This window comes from Crocuta crocuta, unplaced genomic scaffold (assembly GCF_008692635.1).
Source record: "Crocuta crocuta isolate KB4526 unplaced genomic scaffold, BGI_CrCroc_1.0 scaffold262, whole genome shotgun sequence".
NCBI classification, from domain to species: domain Eukaryota; kingdom Metazoa; phylum Chordata; class Mammalia; order Carnivora; family Hyaenidae; genus Crocuta; species Crocuta crocuta.
Window position 1 is genome coordinate 3174510 of NW_027528869.1, and position 17886 is coordinate 3192395.

Here is a 17886-nt window from a genome sequence, read left to right on the forward strand (position 1 = left end):
GGAGAAATTTCAAGTGAATGGGAAATCTAAGGGAAAGGTCACCTCTCCAAGCAACTATCTTTTCCATCAGTTATTTCTCTGCTCTGCACTTAAGAGGCTATTTTGAGGTTTCATTTATTTAAGACATCTAGTCTTTTACAATCTGTCATAGTAAAATGATTGTCCATAAGCGGAGTCAGGCATGGAGTACTGCTCATCACAAAGAGGACTGTCAAAGGATCATTCTCTTTAGACATAGAGAGTTAGATTTTCAAATAATGGGAGCCAGAAAAAAGTGACTTTTTGGATTCCAAATGCCATATGTCTCTTGAAAATTAGCCCAACATGTTGAAGCAAATTAACTAACGAAAGTAGGAGCACATGCACTTTCCACCATCCATTTATTGTACAACTGGTCTAATTCATATTAATGGAGGGAGTGTCGGGAGAGGGTGGCTCTACCATTCTAAAAGCTGAAACAGTTCTGACTTCTCCATTAAATTTAGCACGTCCCCTGGGAATGTGACTGTCGCATTTTCCCATTGCCATCACTTTCCCACTCCGTTAACATGTGAAATGGAGTTAATTTTAACTTCCTATCTCCTCATAAATATATGGCAAAGATAAAATGAAGTGAGGAACAGAAAGCATTCTGAGATGTAAAAATACACACTGATTTTTGGCCTGGACCCAGAAACTCCTCTGAACAAGCATTCTACAAACACATGCACACACACCCATGTCCTGAGGCTGAAACCCTTCAGCCTAAATGGCTAAGCAGGGGAGAGAGCTGTGCAACCCTTCAACACACAGTCGATCTAATTGGAAGAGTTGGCTCTGTGAATTTATGGTCAAGATTGTGCAAACTGAATTGTCTCCACATTTATTTTCCCAACCCAGAAGAGCCAAGATGGGATCTCCTCATCTGTGGGTACCGTCCAGTAGTGCAGGGATACAATGTCTGAATGTAATTCCATCACGGGATTCTGTCACAGGAGGACATCTGACTTCTCCGAGCCTCAGTTTCCTCCACACAAATTAAGGTGATGAAGGAAATGACTGTAAAGGTTCTTTTCAACTCCAACACTTTGAGTTTTGAAAATTGAAGGAAAAGGAGGGCAGAACGGAGTAGCTCATATCCTGGGCTCCAGGCCAGACATAGTACCCCCCCACCCCCACCCCCCATTGTCTCCTCGTAATGAAAATAACTTTGGTTCAGTTAAGGCCAGCGCAGCCTACATCTCCCACTGGTTTGTAAATCAGCCATTAGACTCAACTCAAAAGCGGCTGATTCTATTTCTGTCTGGCTTTCAGTGCCAAAGCTCAACCCCCAGTTTGTTTGGTTTTAATAAATTTATTCTGTTGTTTTGGACATTGTGTAAAATGGAAAAAACAAGTCTAGACTGGTTTGAGTACAGGAAGTTAGGGCAGGGTCTCTTTATTAAAAATAAACATCCTCTCTCTTGCTTCCTTTCCACTCTTTTCTCACAGATCTGCTCCCCAAAGCCTTTAGAATCCAGGGCTCCACTATGTGATTGTTGCCCCAGATCCTTGAAGAACACTCCACCCCTTCAAGAATAATAACACCAAGAATAGAAGAAATTCTCAAGAGACGCTAACGATAATACAATTTGGACAAGACAAAAGATGAATTCCCTGAAGCCTGGTAGGATCTTTGATCTTCCTTTTATAAAAGTTAGCACACGAATCCCAGTGAGTGAGACCCATTTTTATCTGCATCTTGCAGTCTATGTTTTTGGCACTCACTGACCTTCTAGCTTTAATTAAGGATGGTGATCTTCATCACTTCCTGTCCCAACAGGAAGTTCATATAAGGAGAGCCAAGATTGAGATTGCTTTCAGCTCTCTCCCTTCCACTTTTTAAGTGCTTTCCTTTCCTCCTGAATCTGCCTCTTCCCTTTCTCCTCAGGGGATTTTGTGAAGAGCTATTAAAATGTAAGGAGTTTGTCATTAGTGAAGTTCACAAGGGACATGCCAAAGAAACCACACTAATAATCATTTCTAGTTCTTCATTTGGAACAAATATTTGGAAGAGCCGGTGGAAAGCGATATTTCATGACAGTTGGGCACATGGGCTTTGGAGTCAGACAGTCTGATTCTACAACTTATTAACTGTGTGAACTTCTCTGCGTTTCCTAATTCCTCTGTGAATCTGTTCCTACAGTGCAAAATGGGAATAATAACAGCACTAGCCTTGTAGGTTTATTGTGAAGATCAAATGAAATGACACAAGTCAAGGACTTGGAACATCATTTGGCAACAGAGCGAGCATCAATTACTATCCCTGAGGAGTATCTCAGAGTGGGCAGACACACAGTTCACAAGCTTTCTTTGTTTTTCCTTTTCCCTCCTAGTTTGTACGAAGGTACTAGCTACTTCTACACAGAATATCTGCGGTACTTTCCCTAGTTGGCATCCTGTCATTGGTCACCAAGGCCCCCACTCAAATGGGTCTCTCTAGAGGACCCCTTGGGCCTCTGGGCAACCCAAGCACAAGACACGAGCCTCAACCAATACAGCCCAATACAGCATTGATCATGTCTTATTGCCCCAATTGATCATGTCTTATTGCCACAATTAATTTACATACGTGTCTAACTCTCCATTTTTTTTTTAAATTTATTTTTTTAATGTTTTACTCATCTCTAGGAGAGAGAGAGAGATAGCGTGAACAGGGGAGGGTCAGAGAGAGAGGGAGTCACAGACCGAAACAGGCCCCAGGCTCTGAGCTGGCAGTCAGCACAGAGCCCGACGCGGGGCTCGAACCCACGAACCGCGAGATCATGACCCAAGCGAAAGTCGGACGCTTAACCGACTAAGCCACCCAGGCGCCCCTCTAACTCTCCTTTAAAAGCATACAGCATACACAGAAAATTGAAACGTAGTTTAGAGATCTCTGGGATACATCCAAAAACCTGTTTTCTATCATTCCTTTCCACCACCTCAACAGATATGTCTATGGTAATCTGAAACACTATGAGCATGTAATGGTGACAGAAAGAGAATCCACAGAACTTGACTTTTTAGGTTAGAAACTTGACTTTTCTAGGTTAGAACCTTGACTTTTTAGGTTAGAAAATTAGCTTGGTTGCCTCCAAGAATAAACTTGCTGGAACCTCTTGATTTTCTCCTCTTAGAAACTTAGAAACCNGTACATGTTTGTGTGTGGCACCTGGGTGACTCATTCTGATAAGCAGCAGACTCTTGATTTCATCTTAGGTCATTATCTCATAGTTTGTGGGTTCAGGCCCCGGGTCAGGCTCCACACTATCAGCACAGAGGCTGCTTGGGATTCTCTCTCCCTCTTTCTCTCTGCCTTTCCCCTGCTTGTGTGCACACCTTTCCTCTCTCTAAATAAAGAAACTTTTAAAAAATGTGAATAAAGAAAAAAACAGTAAGGGCAAAAACAAAAAAAAACATGAAAACTAAAAAAGAAGAAAAAACCTGGAGGTTTTCCCGTGTGAAATGAGGAGACATAAAATGTGGGCCTCCTCCTTTCCCATAGCTAGCTAAATATGATCTACCTATCTATCATCTGTTTATCATCTATGTATCTATGTATCTATGTATCTATGTATCTATGTATCTATCTATCTATCTATCATTTCTCTCTCCCTCTAGTTCCCATGTACAATGGCTCTAAGGATGTCCACAGAAGCTCCAGGAGATAGGTAACGTAAATTATGTAACCAACAATTCAGATTAACAACTCAACAGATATTCAAAGGGAGCCTGAGTCATGGAAAACTCAAATCTGAGTTTTGGTCTCAACTCCAGCATTCACTGGCTCTATCTCTGAGGAGGTTAACCTTTCCAAACCCAAAATGGGTGTAACATGCATACCTGGAAGGGTTTTTTATGAAAATTAGAAATAGCATCGGTGAAATATCTAGAATATAACTGGTTTTTGATAAATAATAGATATTATTCTTCTTATCACCACTATTATTTTAAGAAATCTCTACACCCAACGTGGGGCTCAAAACCATTACTGTGAGATCAAAAGTCGTATGCTCTACCCATTAAGCCAACCAGTAGCCACTATTATCATTATTATTACAAAGTACATAAAGCAATATAAGTAAAACATGATTTTTACTCTCAGGTGGGTTTAAAAGCACTAAACCCAGAAAAAATTTTCAGAAAGCCTTCTTGAAAATATTGGAGAAAAGAGAGCAAAATGCTTAAAGACACGTTAAAGACTGCAAAATTTATCTCCTACGACAAATATACTACAACGACTGGACATTTTTATTGGGAAATGGGTTTTTTTCCCAGTTAGTCTCAGGCCAATTAAATACTGTTATCAGTGGTGACACATGACATGGGAACTGAGCTGGTCCAAAAGAAACAAGCGGGATTTATGGAGACAGAGAGGAAAGCATTCTAAAAGGGGGAGTGGTGGGCAGCAAAGGGACACACGTGTCAGATGCTGCTGAGCCTTTAAACACCCACCTCCCAGAGCCAGTGGAAGAAACTTCTGACAACCTTACTTTATTCAGAGCTGTATTCAGGACCTTTTTTAATATTCTCATACCCTAGGCTCAGAGACCTGTAGCTGCTCTCTTGATTTCTTGGTACATTTTTCTTATATTGCCTGGAACTCTACCTTAGGACCCAACGTTTAACATTGTTCCTCTGGTGCTATCCCTTGCTTCCCTTTCCTTGAGAGTAATTTGAACTTGGCCCTTACAAGGTATCTTTTTCTGATCCCTTAGATGATTACTCAGCCTGATCCCATGAGGCTATTACAGCCAGGATTAATGCCGAGTACTTGGTCCCGAGAGAGGGAATGGAAAAAGACGTGGAAAATACAAGATATTTGTAAATCAATTTGACTGAGGCAGAGCATTTGGGAAGATGAGTGGTGGTTAAAACTGTTGGCAAAATCTTTTTCAAATTGTGGAGTTCTTTCCACACTGCCTCTCTCATAAAACACTTTGTGTTTGCCAAATTATATTAGCTGAGAAGGCCCCATGGTCCACCAAAGGCTAAGTGACAGACTGAAACTTTGGGTCCGAGGTTATGTCAGGTCACTGAACTGTGCAGCCAAAGTCAGCACCTCCAGAATGGAAAGGGCTTTCTCTTGTCTTCTTAAAGGGGAGTATTTATGGCCATATTCCTGTTTTTTTACAACAAACCCAATTATAAGCCATCATTTTAAAAGCGATTTAGCAGTATTTTTAGTGTGACTTGGTCAAATAACAAATATGTATTGATCGCCTACTCTGAGCAAATCTTCATGAAGAACTTGTGTGTTTAAACTCTCTCTGTATAACTCTATTTTGTTGATATTGTGCAATATATTTATTGTTTGGTTTTATTATTATAACTCATGAAAGAGTTAGGAAATAGTAAGAAAAAAAAGTCTCATCTCTTTCCTCCATCCCTGAGTACGAAGCAGTTCATTTTATGAAGGAAGGCAGGTGGGAACCCATTTAGGGAAAGGTATATTGTCACTTATTTTTGAAAAATAAACATGTTTTATTTGTATGGGCTCTTGACTCCCAAATTTGCATTTTCAGCTCAGATCAGACACTGGACACCAAACACATGCTCTACATGTCTCTCTAGACATCACAAAAACATCTCAATTCATTCTCATTTCTCCCTAAAACTGTGAACCGTCTAAAGCCAGCAACAATTGTATAATCTAGAAACAAAGTTCCTGTTTTTGACACAATCCTTTGCCTCTGTGTTACCTTCTCAGTTACGTCTATATCCCTCTTCCTTTTCCTCTTTTCAACACCATCTTAGATTAGGCTACCGTCACCCAGTACTGGGTTCCTACAATAGTTCTCCAGACAGGTCTTTCTGCATTAATTCTTGCCCCTTTTCAATCTATTCTCTACACGTCAGCCAGACTCACATATTTAAAACAGTATTTAATTATGCCTCCCTTCTCCTTCTTAAGCTTCTTCAGTGGTTTTCAATTAGCTTTAAGATTTAAAAAATATTAGACCTCTGGCATTTTCACATGGTCCTGCCTAATTCCCAAGACCTGTCTTTTTTCCCCCACTTTTATTGAGGTATGACAGACAAATAAAAATTGTATATATGTGGGCTGTATAATGGGTTTTTAAGGTGTGCAAAATAATGGCTTAAATATGCATCGTGAAATGATTACTATTGGCAATTAACTCATCCATCTTGTCACGTAGCTACCTTTGTGTGTGTGTGTGTGTGTGTGAAATGAGAACACGTAAGATCTAACACCTAAGAAAGCCTCACTCCACCTTCCAAGGTACATAGTTACTGTATTTCAGTTTTTCTCTTCCTAATTTTACTGCCCTCTTTATGCATTTAACGCTTATTTATTATTCAAATTGCAGACCCAGCATTCTTCTTCAAGAAATTTTTCTTAACCTCTTAAATCAAGTCCGGATCCATTGTCACATAGTTTCTTAACTTGAAATATTTTTCCTCCATAATATTTATTGAAGTTTATAATTATGCATTTTTCATGACTGTCTCATTCAACAAGACTGTGTGTTCCACAGGGTAGAGATGTATCCATCTTGCTCATTAGCACAGCACAACACCGTGATAACCAAATGTTGGGAGTAGTGGGGGGTGAGCTAATCCAAGGGAACATTCAAATATGAGTAAGTTAGGGTACCTGGGTGGCTTAGCAGGTTAAGTGTCCCACTCTTGATTTCAGTTCATGTCATGATCTTTACAGTTTGAGCCCTGCGTCTGGCTCTGCTTGGGATTATCTGTTTCTCTCTCTCTGCCCCTCTCTTGCTTGTGCTCTCTCTCTCTCACACACAAAATAAATAAATAAACATTAAAAATGTTTAAACAGAATTAAAACAATATATGAGTCAACGAGCTTCAGATCATGCAGTATAGGTACAGACCCTCCAAGCAATTCCTATAATCTTTCCGTTTCTTCTTAGCATTTACCGCTATTTGATATAAAATTATTTACTTATTTTTATTAGCTTATTGTTTGTCTCCTCTGCTACCAATGCCTACGCATAGTATCAGCTTGATAAATAGATGGTTTGAACAATGAATCGAAGTGAATGTCACATTAAAATGAAAAAGTTTAATGAATCAATTCAAAAGAAGTAACTCATGCCACAAAAAATATATTTGTGCCCCGGAGAAGAAGGAAATTACGTCTATCATTAGAAATCAATATAAATGTGTAAGGGTGGTCAGTGTCTAAGAATAACATGTATGACTGGAAATGAATACCTCGAAAGGTAGCTCTGGGGAATGCGCCGGGCAGAGGAAGTGGCCATGGGGATTTGCAACACATGGATGGAACTGGAGAGTATTATGCCAAGTGAATAAGTCAGTCAGAGAAAGATCTCAGACGATTTCACTCATACGTGGAATTTGAGAAACACACAGATGAACAGGGGAAGAGAAGGAAAAATAAGATAAAGGCAGAGAAGGAGGCAAACCATAAGAGACTCTTAAATACAGAGAACAAAATGAGGGTTCATGGTGGGCAGTGGTTAAATGGGTGACGGGCATTAAGGAGGGCACTTTTCAGGATGAGTACTTTTCAGGTGTCATATGTAAGAGATGAATCACTGGGTTCTACTCCTGAAGCCAAGACCAAACTGTATGTAACTAATGAGAATAAAAAAAAAAAAATAAGATAAAATAAAAGAAGTGGCTGTGGGATATGTGGTTACATTCTTACAGATGTTGAATGCATCCCTGTAAATCTCTGTTGTTAGCTGTTGCTCTTTTAATAAGGGGTAAAACCAACAACCAGTAGACAAAGGAAGGAGGTGATTAATTAATCTTTGGTTATATTCATCCCATTTCACCACCTCAGTGAAGAATGAGCCTCTAATGCCTGNCTAAATTTTGAAACCCCACTATGGCAGACCTATGAACTAGGAGAGAGTGTTGAGGCCATTATTCTAGATTTGACGGAGCCTTGAAACTTTTCAGAGGCTAGAAACATGAGCAGCACAGACTGACCAAGGTGACTCATGCCAATACCTCATTCTTTCCATTGAGAAGTGTTAAAAACAAATCAACAAAGCTTCCTGGCTCTAGAATCTGAAGGAGGAAGTGCAGTGTCTATGCCCTGGCACAGACAGAACCTGGCTAACTCCTGACGAGGCTTTACTTGAAGCCTTGAAATGCAGGAGTGCTTACATTTCTGCTACTGTGACATTTGAGTGACTAACTGAACCATTTTACATTCTGGAGTTTTTTGGTAACTTATTTATTTTGATGGGGGGGGTGGGTGGAGAGAGAAGGCGTGAACAGAGAAGGGGCAGATAGAGGGAAAGTGAGAATCCCAAGCAGGCTCCAGTCCATCAGCAAAGAGCCCTACATGGGACTCGATCTCACGAACCATGACATCATGGATTGAGCTGAAATCAAAGTCAGATGCTTGACCAATTGAGCCACCCAGGCACCCCTACATTCTGATTTTTTTTTTTGTAAACAGTATCAGGTACATCTTTATATTGAAAGTAGACAACATGTAGGACTGTGTGTAGGACACAGTTAGTATGCAATAAATATTGTTGAATAAATGAGTCAATAAATGACCAGAAAGAAATTCATGCAGTAGCACAGATAGTTTACATGGACACTTGTTGATATCTGAATTTATACCCAAGAAATCAAAAGGTTAGGCCTACTCTGAAAATGGGTTTGAACTCTAAATATATCCTACCTTTGTGTCTAAGAACTCTTAAGTTGGTGAATTAGCACAAAATTCTGCCCCCTTGAGCACATCCATAAAATGTAAAACAATTCTGGAAATAATCCAACGACTTGGCTGATTACGATTCCCACAAATAGTAGCCCAAACAAGGTAAACTCATTCAAAGAGACAAAATATATGAGGGAACTCATTAACAGACATAAGAATCAAGAAGAGGAGGGGCACCTGGGTGGTTCAGTCAGTTAAGTGTCCAACTTCGGCTCAGGGCATGATCTCACAGATTGTGAGTTCGAGCCCCGCATCGGGCTTTGTGCTGATCCAGGAGCCTGCTTTGGATTCTGTGTCTCCCTCTCTCTTTGCCTCTCCACTGCTGGCACTCTGTCTCTATCTCTCTCTCTCTCAAATAAATAAACACTAAAGAAAAAAAAGCTATGAACCATTTTTTAAAAGAATTTTTACTGTGAGTTTTTGGCATATAACTTTACCGATTTAAAGAATTTTACTTATATCCCTAATTTGGTAAGATATATGTAATTATGTGTAAATTTTATATCATGTTTATATTTATAAATACATAGATACAAAATCAATATGCAAATATATATAAAATCAAAAGCTACGCATCACCAGCTGCTTTTTCTACATCAATTGAGATAATTACACACTATTTTTTTTTTCCTTTGGATCTGCTACTATGGTGAATAACATTGATTTATGTTCTAATGTCAAAAACGCTTGCATTCCTGGTACAAACCTACTTGATCGGTATGTAGACTTTTTAATATTTTTAATACTATGTTAACTAATATTTATTTAAGATTCTAGTATCCACATTTATAAAATAGACCTATTATTTTGTTTTTTCCTATAGTTTTTAATCTAGTTTTACAATGAAGAACTCACTAGTCTCATAAAATGAGCTACATACCCTTAACATTCTTAACATTTTGCAGAACAACTTGTATAAGATAGAAACTATTTCTCAAAAGATGTGTATGTCTGAACAAAAAAAAAAACCATCTGGGCAGGGGTATTTTGGAGGTGAGATATTTGGTTGCCATTTTCATTTCTTAGATGTTGAATAATCGGTTCAAATTTTCTATTTCTTCTTGTGCCAGTTTTGGCACAAGTTTTCTACTTTTGTGTTTGCAGAGATATTTCTCTTATTTATGTTTCAAATAATCAGTTTGGATGAATACCTACCATATTACATTTTGTTCCACGTTTCATCGATTTCTTATTGTATCATTATTTTGTTTTTTCTTTTCTTGGGGTGTTCTCTTGATCTTTTTCTCTTTTTCCCACTTGGGCTGCATGCTTAGCTCACTTGTTTTCAACCTTTTTCTTTTTCTGATTAATGCCTGCAAAACTATGCATTTCCCTCTCAGCTCTAATTTGATTGGCTCTCACAAATTTTGATATATGGTGTTCTTATTATTCAGACCTAAGCATTTCTCTATTTCCTTTAATCCTTTATTTCAGTTTTTCCTAAAGATTATTTGACAATATATTTTTAATTTCCAAATATTTGACCTTTTTTAGCAATCATTTTGATATTAAACTCTAATTTTACTGGATTATAATTAGAAAATGTAGCCTATATAATATTGGTACTTTGGAATTATTGAAGCTTCCTTTGTGTCATGAAGTATAATATTCTTAAAAGCAGGCTAGGAAAACAAGTATTCTTTGGTGAGCAGTTTCTGAGTTTCAAAGAGCTGTTAAATATCCAGTTTTAGAATTGTTTAAAGTTTCTGTACCTTTTGTCTTAAATGTCTCCCTTAAGGACTATATAATATTAGACTTCTTTTTAAATATCTATTTCAATAGTCTGTATTTTAATTGGTGAGCTTGGCTAATTTACATGAACTAAAATAACCATTACATTAGGATTAATTCCTACAGTATAATTTTTTATACAACTGATTAAGGAATTTCTCTCAATATTTATAATTATTTGTTTATATACCTTCCTATCCCTCTGCAGACAGTAGAGAAGATATTGCTTGAGAAGAGATATGAATTTTAATTAATACAGTATCTGGATGGAATAGGCAGCTTATAAGCATTTGTGGAATAAATGAGCAAGTGAATGAATTATCACTATTGTGCTTAAAAACTGCTCTGTCACTATGTTAACTTTTTTTATGTATTAAAATTATTACATGCTAACTACTTGCCTGGCCATATGCCATGTGCTACATTACAATACAGGTAGGAGCTGACCATAATCTCCACTCTTTAAATATTCATAATCTAATATAATGTAATTTAGTGCAAGTGGTATGTGCACCAACGTAAAATATGCATGCATAGAATTGTTCTAATCAGGTAAAGCCCAAGGCATACAAGCCCATGGTATCGGTAGCCTTTAGACAAGTCAGTGAAGAGTTCTAAGTCTTCATTTCCCCATAAGAACTTTATAAAAATAAATTAGGGGCACCTGGTGATTCAATGAGTTGGGCACCCAACTCTTGATTTCAGCTCAGGTCATAATCCCAGGATTGTGGGATCAAGCTCCATGTCAGGCTCCGTGCTGAGTGCTGAGCCTGCTTGAATTTCTTTCTCTCTCTCTGCTCCTCTCCTCTCTCTCTCTCTCTCTCTCTCTTAAATAAATAAGAATTTTTAAAAATAATTTAAAAATTATAGTCCTTAAATCAAGATAATATTTTAGGCTATCTGTTGTGGGGGGTTTTTAATGTTTTTTTTTTTTATTTATTTCTCAGCACAGAGCCCGACGCGCGGCCGGAACCCACGAACCGCGAGATCATGACTTAAGCGAAAGTCGGACGCTTAACCGACTAAGCCACCCAGGCGCTCCATTATCTGTTGTGTTTTATAAGCATATGTGAATTTTATCATAGATTATCTGTTCAGTCGTTCACATGCCTTTTATTCCTGGCCCTCTTTAAAGAATAATAAGAACTGTCTCTTTATTATGCACGTATTCTTTTTTCTTTTCAATTTTGGTACACACTGTTAGTGAATTTTTTCCCTTAAAACATTAATTTAAGGCCTATGTTTTCACAACACATAAATTAAGGCCTTAAAACATAGTTTAACTAATAGGCTACATGCCGTGACCTGCATAAATTTATTTCAAGAGCCACTGAAATGGTTCAGTGTCTTTTCCTTTCTTGCTCTTTTCTTTCAGGACACTTAAAATGTCTTAGGGCTCTTCAACTGCCCTGTGTTTGAATAATTAATCTTACACCATATGGAAATCATTCCTACGAGTAAGCCTTGCGAAATCTTGACAGCCTATGTTATTGCTTTCATTTAAGGCAACAGAGAAATAACGCCAGCAAGAAGAGTTTGCTTCTTTGCTTATCTTTGAGCCTCCGCAGGAAAAACGCAGCCACATAAACTGTGCGTGGCCCAGGTACAAAGCACAATATGAAGACCAAGTGTGGGGGCTGAGAAATCCAAGTTAAAGTTGCCAGACTAGATAAGGTCAAAGGCTTGCAGTTATTCCGGGAACATTTTTACTTTTACGCCATTGCCCATTTGATTTATTGCTGGCACAGAAATATTAAGCATTTGACAAACTGCTTTTCCGGAAAGTTCACAGTATAGAGAAAGGCCAATATCTGTATCTTAGTTTCTTCTTGTTTCCAGGGATCTTTGGCTTCAAAACACAAATCCACACAAATTCTTCAGCTCTGGTTGCTGACCTTGTACGAAAGTTCATATGTTACAGTCATCTGAACATGGGAAGAAAGTGCTGAGATTCATTCCAATAAACACAGCACAGCTTCTGGGAAAAGGGAAAATGGTACAGCTATTCAGTAAATGTTGAGTGAATATAAAAATTTTGCAAACTGAGGTAGAGGAGAAGCTTTTGGGTAGCTCTACTCTCTTTATTTTTAGAATTAACTCTCTGTATATTCATTATAGATAAGTCAGTCATCTTTTCCATTTCAAATTTAATATGGTGTTTTGTTTTCAGCTGTTTGGCATAGATGAGAGGCTTGTTTTGGGCGAACCAGAAAAAATGGAGAAAGGGAAGAAATGAAATACTATGTAATAAATATTGTTCATTTTTAATTTAATGGAAATGATCATTTAATCAGCTAATTAACTAATTCTACCCTGCGGCACTCCTTCATTTATTCTTGTTTTCTTTCCATTGAACTTCTTACTCCATAATTGGCAAAGATTTGGTGCTATAACACAGAGTCGGTTTATCTGGTCTCATGTTGAAAACACAAGTCTGCTCCAATGTATGAATGTGTACAAATTTAGAAGGGAAAACACATAAGAGCAGAATTTCCATTTCACACACAGCAAGAGTACCTTGTTTATTTTATCCTTCAGGGGAATTCTTGCTCTTCAAGTGACTTTCCTTGAAGAAAAAATATAGGTTTTCATGTTTATGCAGTAGTTTAATTTTAGAATATTGTTATCTGGAAACTTTTCAGGAATAGTGCTATTTTATAAAGAGGACAATCAGCTAATTCAAGAGTCAGATTCCTACATAATGCAAAGGTAGAAAATCTTTGAATGAAATCACATTTTCCTTTTATGTAGCATACTGTATAATTGTTTCATGTTTCAAATTATATCAATCTCTTGTCTTCACAGGAATTAAATGTGTACTTTAAATAAAGGGTAGGGATATTCTGAGTATGTGTTATGAGACTGTTGGAGTGGATAGTTAAGGGCAATTGAATTGAGCTCTTATGGTTTCCAAGCACTGTCCTGGGTTTGCAGATAAGATGATATATACTGGACTAGGGCGAAAAAGATCAGTAGGACACAAGCCCCGAATTCCCTTGAGAAGCTTAAAATTCAGTATAGAACATAGTCATGTAAACAGACAGCTTCAGTATTCTGTAATCAAATCAGATAAGGTCTATGGAAGGGTGTCCTAAGGAGAGTATGACAAGATACCAAAGATATTTAATTCAATATGTGAATCCAGCAAGAGAATCATTTCTTGTTTCAGAAAGAAAGATTTCAATCTTCCTGGAAATGATAATTTCCTAGATAATGAGCTAGAATCTGGTAGCTAAATGTGTCTGGAGAGCAGCGATTTTACCATGAACAGCTCGGGAGAAGGTAAGTAGCAAGACAGAGAACAGAAATACCTGTAAACTCAAAAAGGAAGAAGATGTGTAGTAGTGAAGAAGTAAAAGAGTATTAAGGGAGTGTTTAAAGGAAACAGAAATCACCCACCTGGAGGCTAACTTAAATAATATGTCATGAGTCCATGGTTTTTGAAATAAGCTTCAAAAGATGCCCACAGTTGCTCTAGACAGAGGCAGAAAAACAGAAAAAGAGAGTAAACAATAAAATGAGCAAAGGTTGAGGGCAGCTACTGAGGGACATCTTAGGAACAAGTTGCTCATTTTGGCTAGAGTATTGGTTACACACAGGAATATAGTAAAAGAGAAGAATGGAAAAGACAACCAGGAATAGAGGGTTAATGACCTCTACATTTAACGACCGGCTTCTATATCACAGGCACTGTATATTTTATAAGGATTATCTAATTAAATCTTTACAACAGTTTATGTAACAATCGTTATCCCCCAAATGTTACAGTGAGGAAATGACTTATCCAGGGTCACATAGTTAGTTCAAAATAATAAGAGCAATAGTTACTTTCACAGTATATTGACTATATGGCAGCACCATGCCCGCTAGATGTGCTCACGCATTATTTCATTTAATCCTCATCACAACTGTACAGGCTACTTTGCAATATCACTGCCATGTTTTATTTTGTTTTGTTTTGTTTTGTTTTGTTTTTAGATAAAGAAAATGAGAATCAGGGAAGTGGCAGAGATCGCAAAGTGACAGAGCAGAATTCACATTCTGTCCTATTGACTCCAAAGCTCATGCTCTTTTCCACTGTTTGATGTCACCAGAGAGCTGGGAACACATGTGAAAGGGCTATTGGCTTAATTCAAGCAGTGGGCAGCTACTGTTGTATGTTTTAAAGATGAGTAAGGTCCAGAGGCTAACCTCAAAGACCTCAAAGTCTGGAGGAAGAGCAAGACAAATGAGTATTCACGGCGAACCCTCATCATTACTAATCCACACCCCGGCCCATATCAATTTCACCTGCCCTTCTATTACTCTTCCAAAGCATAACACAAAACTACATTACATCTGTTTTCTTTAGTTTATCTTCCTTTCCTTTGGATCCCATTCTTACACGCACTCATTTATCTCCTACCCAAAAACCAGAGGAAGAGCTCCCTTTCATTCCCTCAGCAAAATAAAAGTCACTTTCCAAATTCCATAGGCACAGGAAATAAATAATCTAAGTTACGAGAAAGACAAGAAACACAGCGAATGATAAACTGGAAGAAACAGAGTCGGGTGAGGCCACCAACATTCAGATAAGCGCTGGTTATAGGACTGCTTAAGTGAACACCAGCAGGCAGAGCTGAATTAGATCTCCACGGGTCATCCTGACACGCATTTCACTGCATTATTTTCCACAATGGTTCTATCGGGGAGAAATCAGACGTGGAAACAATCTCTTATTACACAACCCGTTCACTTTGTAGCTTGATCAGCAGAGACATGTTCTGCACTATACGCTCCCTAACATTAACCTGGAAATGTTTCCGTTGTGTCCTCTCTAAAGATCCTTTTTCTGAATTTCATCCTGTTTCCAGGATTGGCAATGACCAGACGATGAAACAAAGGAGAGAAATTGCAGAATTGCACTCTTCTGCATGAGATTTTTCCCTCACTGACCAAGCCCTGGCTGAAAAAAAAATCACTTTTTTGGTCCCAAAGATTTCAAAGCATATCCACACCTCATGCAAACATATCAAGATATTTAACTGCCCTGGGAAACAACAGCTGGCTGGGGAGACAGCGATTTGAATGGAACATTTGCAAGACATCTTGCTAGAGGTTTTCAGGACTAAGGGTTGACATCAAAACACCAGTCAGCCCTGGAAGTACCACAACTAAAACAGCATCAAGAACAGAGTGTTCCCTCAAACACTGGATCAGAGAATAATTTTCTATCTTGTTGAGCTACTTCAAGGATGAAATCATCTAGTGGCACAAACTTGTACAAGTCTATTCCAACCAGTGCTTGAAAAGAGAGTTGAGTTATTGGATCAAAAGTCACGTAGGCATTACATGGCAGTGTCAAAATTAAACTGAGCTCTGCCAGCTCCCAATTGGGTTCCCACTGGAGGATGCCTTGCTGATTCAGTCATTCCCGCTTTTTCCATTCTCTCCTCTGTTTTGGCCATCTATTCCTCCATTACTGGGGAAAATCGTATGTAACACTAAACCAATGCTGTTGAATGGATCTTATTGAAATCATATTTATTGAATGTATGTATTCCATGACATTACATGCCAGCCATTTTTCAAGTAGCTCTAAATTTGTTGGGTTTTTAAAAATATTTATTGTCTTATTTAATCCACCCAACAGTCTTTTGGGTCAGGTTTTATAATGCTTTATTGTGTCGCTGAGAAACACGAGGCTCAGGAGTTTAAAAAACTTCTTGAATGTCGCACAAGGAGTAAGTGGCCAGAATTTAAATCCAGGCTTTTGTTTGGTTTTGCTTTGCTTTTAGTCTTACTGAGGTATAATTAACAAATAAAAACTGTATATATTTGAGATTAATGTGATCGTTCGATATGCAAATTGTGAAATGATTACCCCAATCAAGTTAATTAACATATCCATCACCTCCCATAGTTATCTTTTTTTTTAAGTGCAATGAGAACTCTTAGCAAAATTTCAAGTATACAAGACAGTATTGTTAACTATACTCACCATGTTGTACATTAAGTCTGTGAAACTTTTTTATCTCCTAACAAAAGTTTGTACACTTTGACCAACATCTCCCCGTTTCCTTTTTTTTTTTTTTTTAATACTTTTATTTATTTCTGAGAGAGAGAGAAAGACAGTGTGGCCAGGGGAGAGTCAGAGAGAGAGGGAGACACAGAATCTGAAACAGGCTCCAGGCTCTGAGCTGGCTGTCAGCACAGAACCCGACGGGGGGCTGGAACCCACGNCCCATAGTTATCTTTTTTTTAAGTGCAATGAGAACACTTAAGATCTACTCTCTTAGCAAAATTTCAAGTATACAAGACAGTATTGTTAACTATACTCACCATGTTGTACATTAAGTCTGTGAAACTTTTTTATCTCCTAACAAAAGTTTGTACACTTTGACCAACATCTCCCNGTGAGACACCCAGGCGCCCCCATCTCCCCATTTCCTACCCCTGGTCCTTGGCAACTACTGATTCCATCCTCTGTTTCTGTAATTTTGACTTTTTTAGGTTCCATATATAAGGNCTTTAATTGCTTTTTTTTTAAGTGCAATGAGAACTCTTAGCAAAATTTCAAGTATACAAGACAGTATTGTTAACTATACTCACCATGTTGTACATTAAGTCTGTGAAACTTTTTTATCTCCTAACAAAAGTTTGTACACTTTGACCAACATCTCCCCGTTTCCTTTTTTTTTTTTTTNTTTTAGGTTCCATATATAAGGCAGATCATACAGTATTTGTTTTTCTGTGTCCGGCTTATTTCACTTAGTATAGCATCCTCCAAGTTCATTACCGTCGTCACAAATGGTTTTATGGCTGAATAATGCTCCATCGTATATATATCATACTTTCTCCATTTATCCATCAACAGACACTTGGGTTGTTTCCATAGGCATTCTTATTCCAAAAAGCACACCTCTCAGCCAGAAGAGCTATTTACTTCTTGCAGAGGTTTCTTTAGAGTCCAGTCTATTTTACGTGATGGTTGTTTGTCTGAGGGTATACCAAAAGTATGGAGGGAATACCAAAATGGAATGAAGATGGGAAGTCTTCACTTCCCCAACTTGTTATTTGTTTTGTCTGAGAGAGCAGTGGAAGAGCAGGTGAAAATGTGCTGCAGTGTGAAAGCATTTGGTAGATTTGTTCCATGCAGCTAGCTACCAGATTTTCTTCTAGCCAATCTGTTACCTGAAGTTAAAATCACTTTCAGAATGATTTAAATTCTCATTTAAATGAAATACCTTTGGATTATACAAGGCCCATCCAGATATCTATCTCTAATTGAAGGATTTCAAAGAGCATATTTTCATTTCTTTTGTCACCTTGAAAGGGAGAAGAAGGTNATTCTTGATTTTGACTCAGGTCATGATCTTGCAGTTTGCGAGTTCCAGCCCCACATCATAATTTATATAGATATTTTATATAGATATTTTCCCCTAACAACTAAAGAAGAGTATTCTTTTACAGAGGGACTA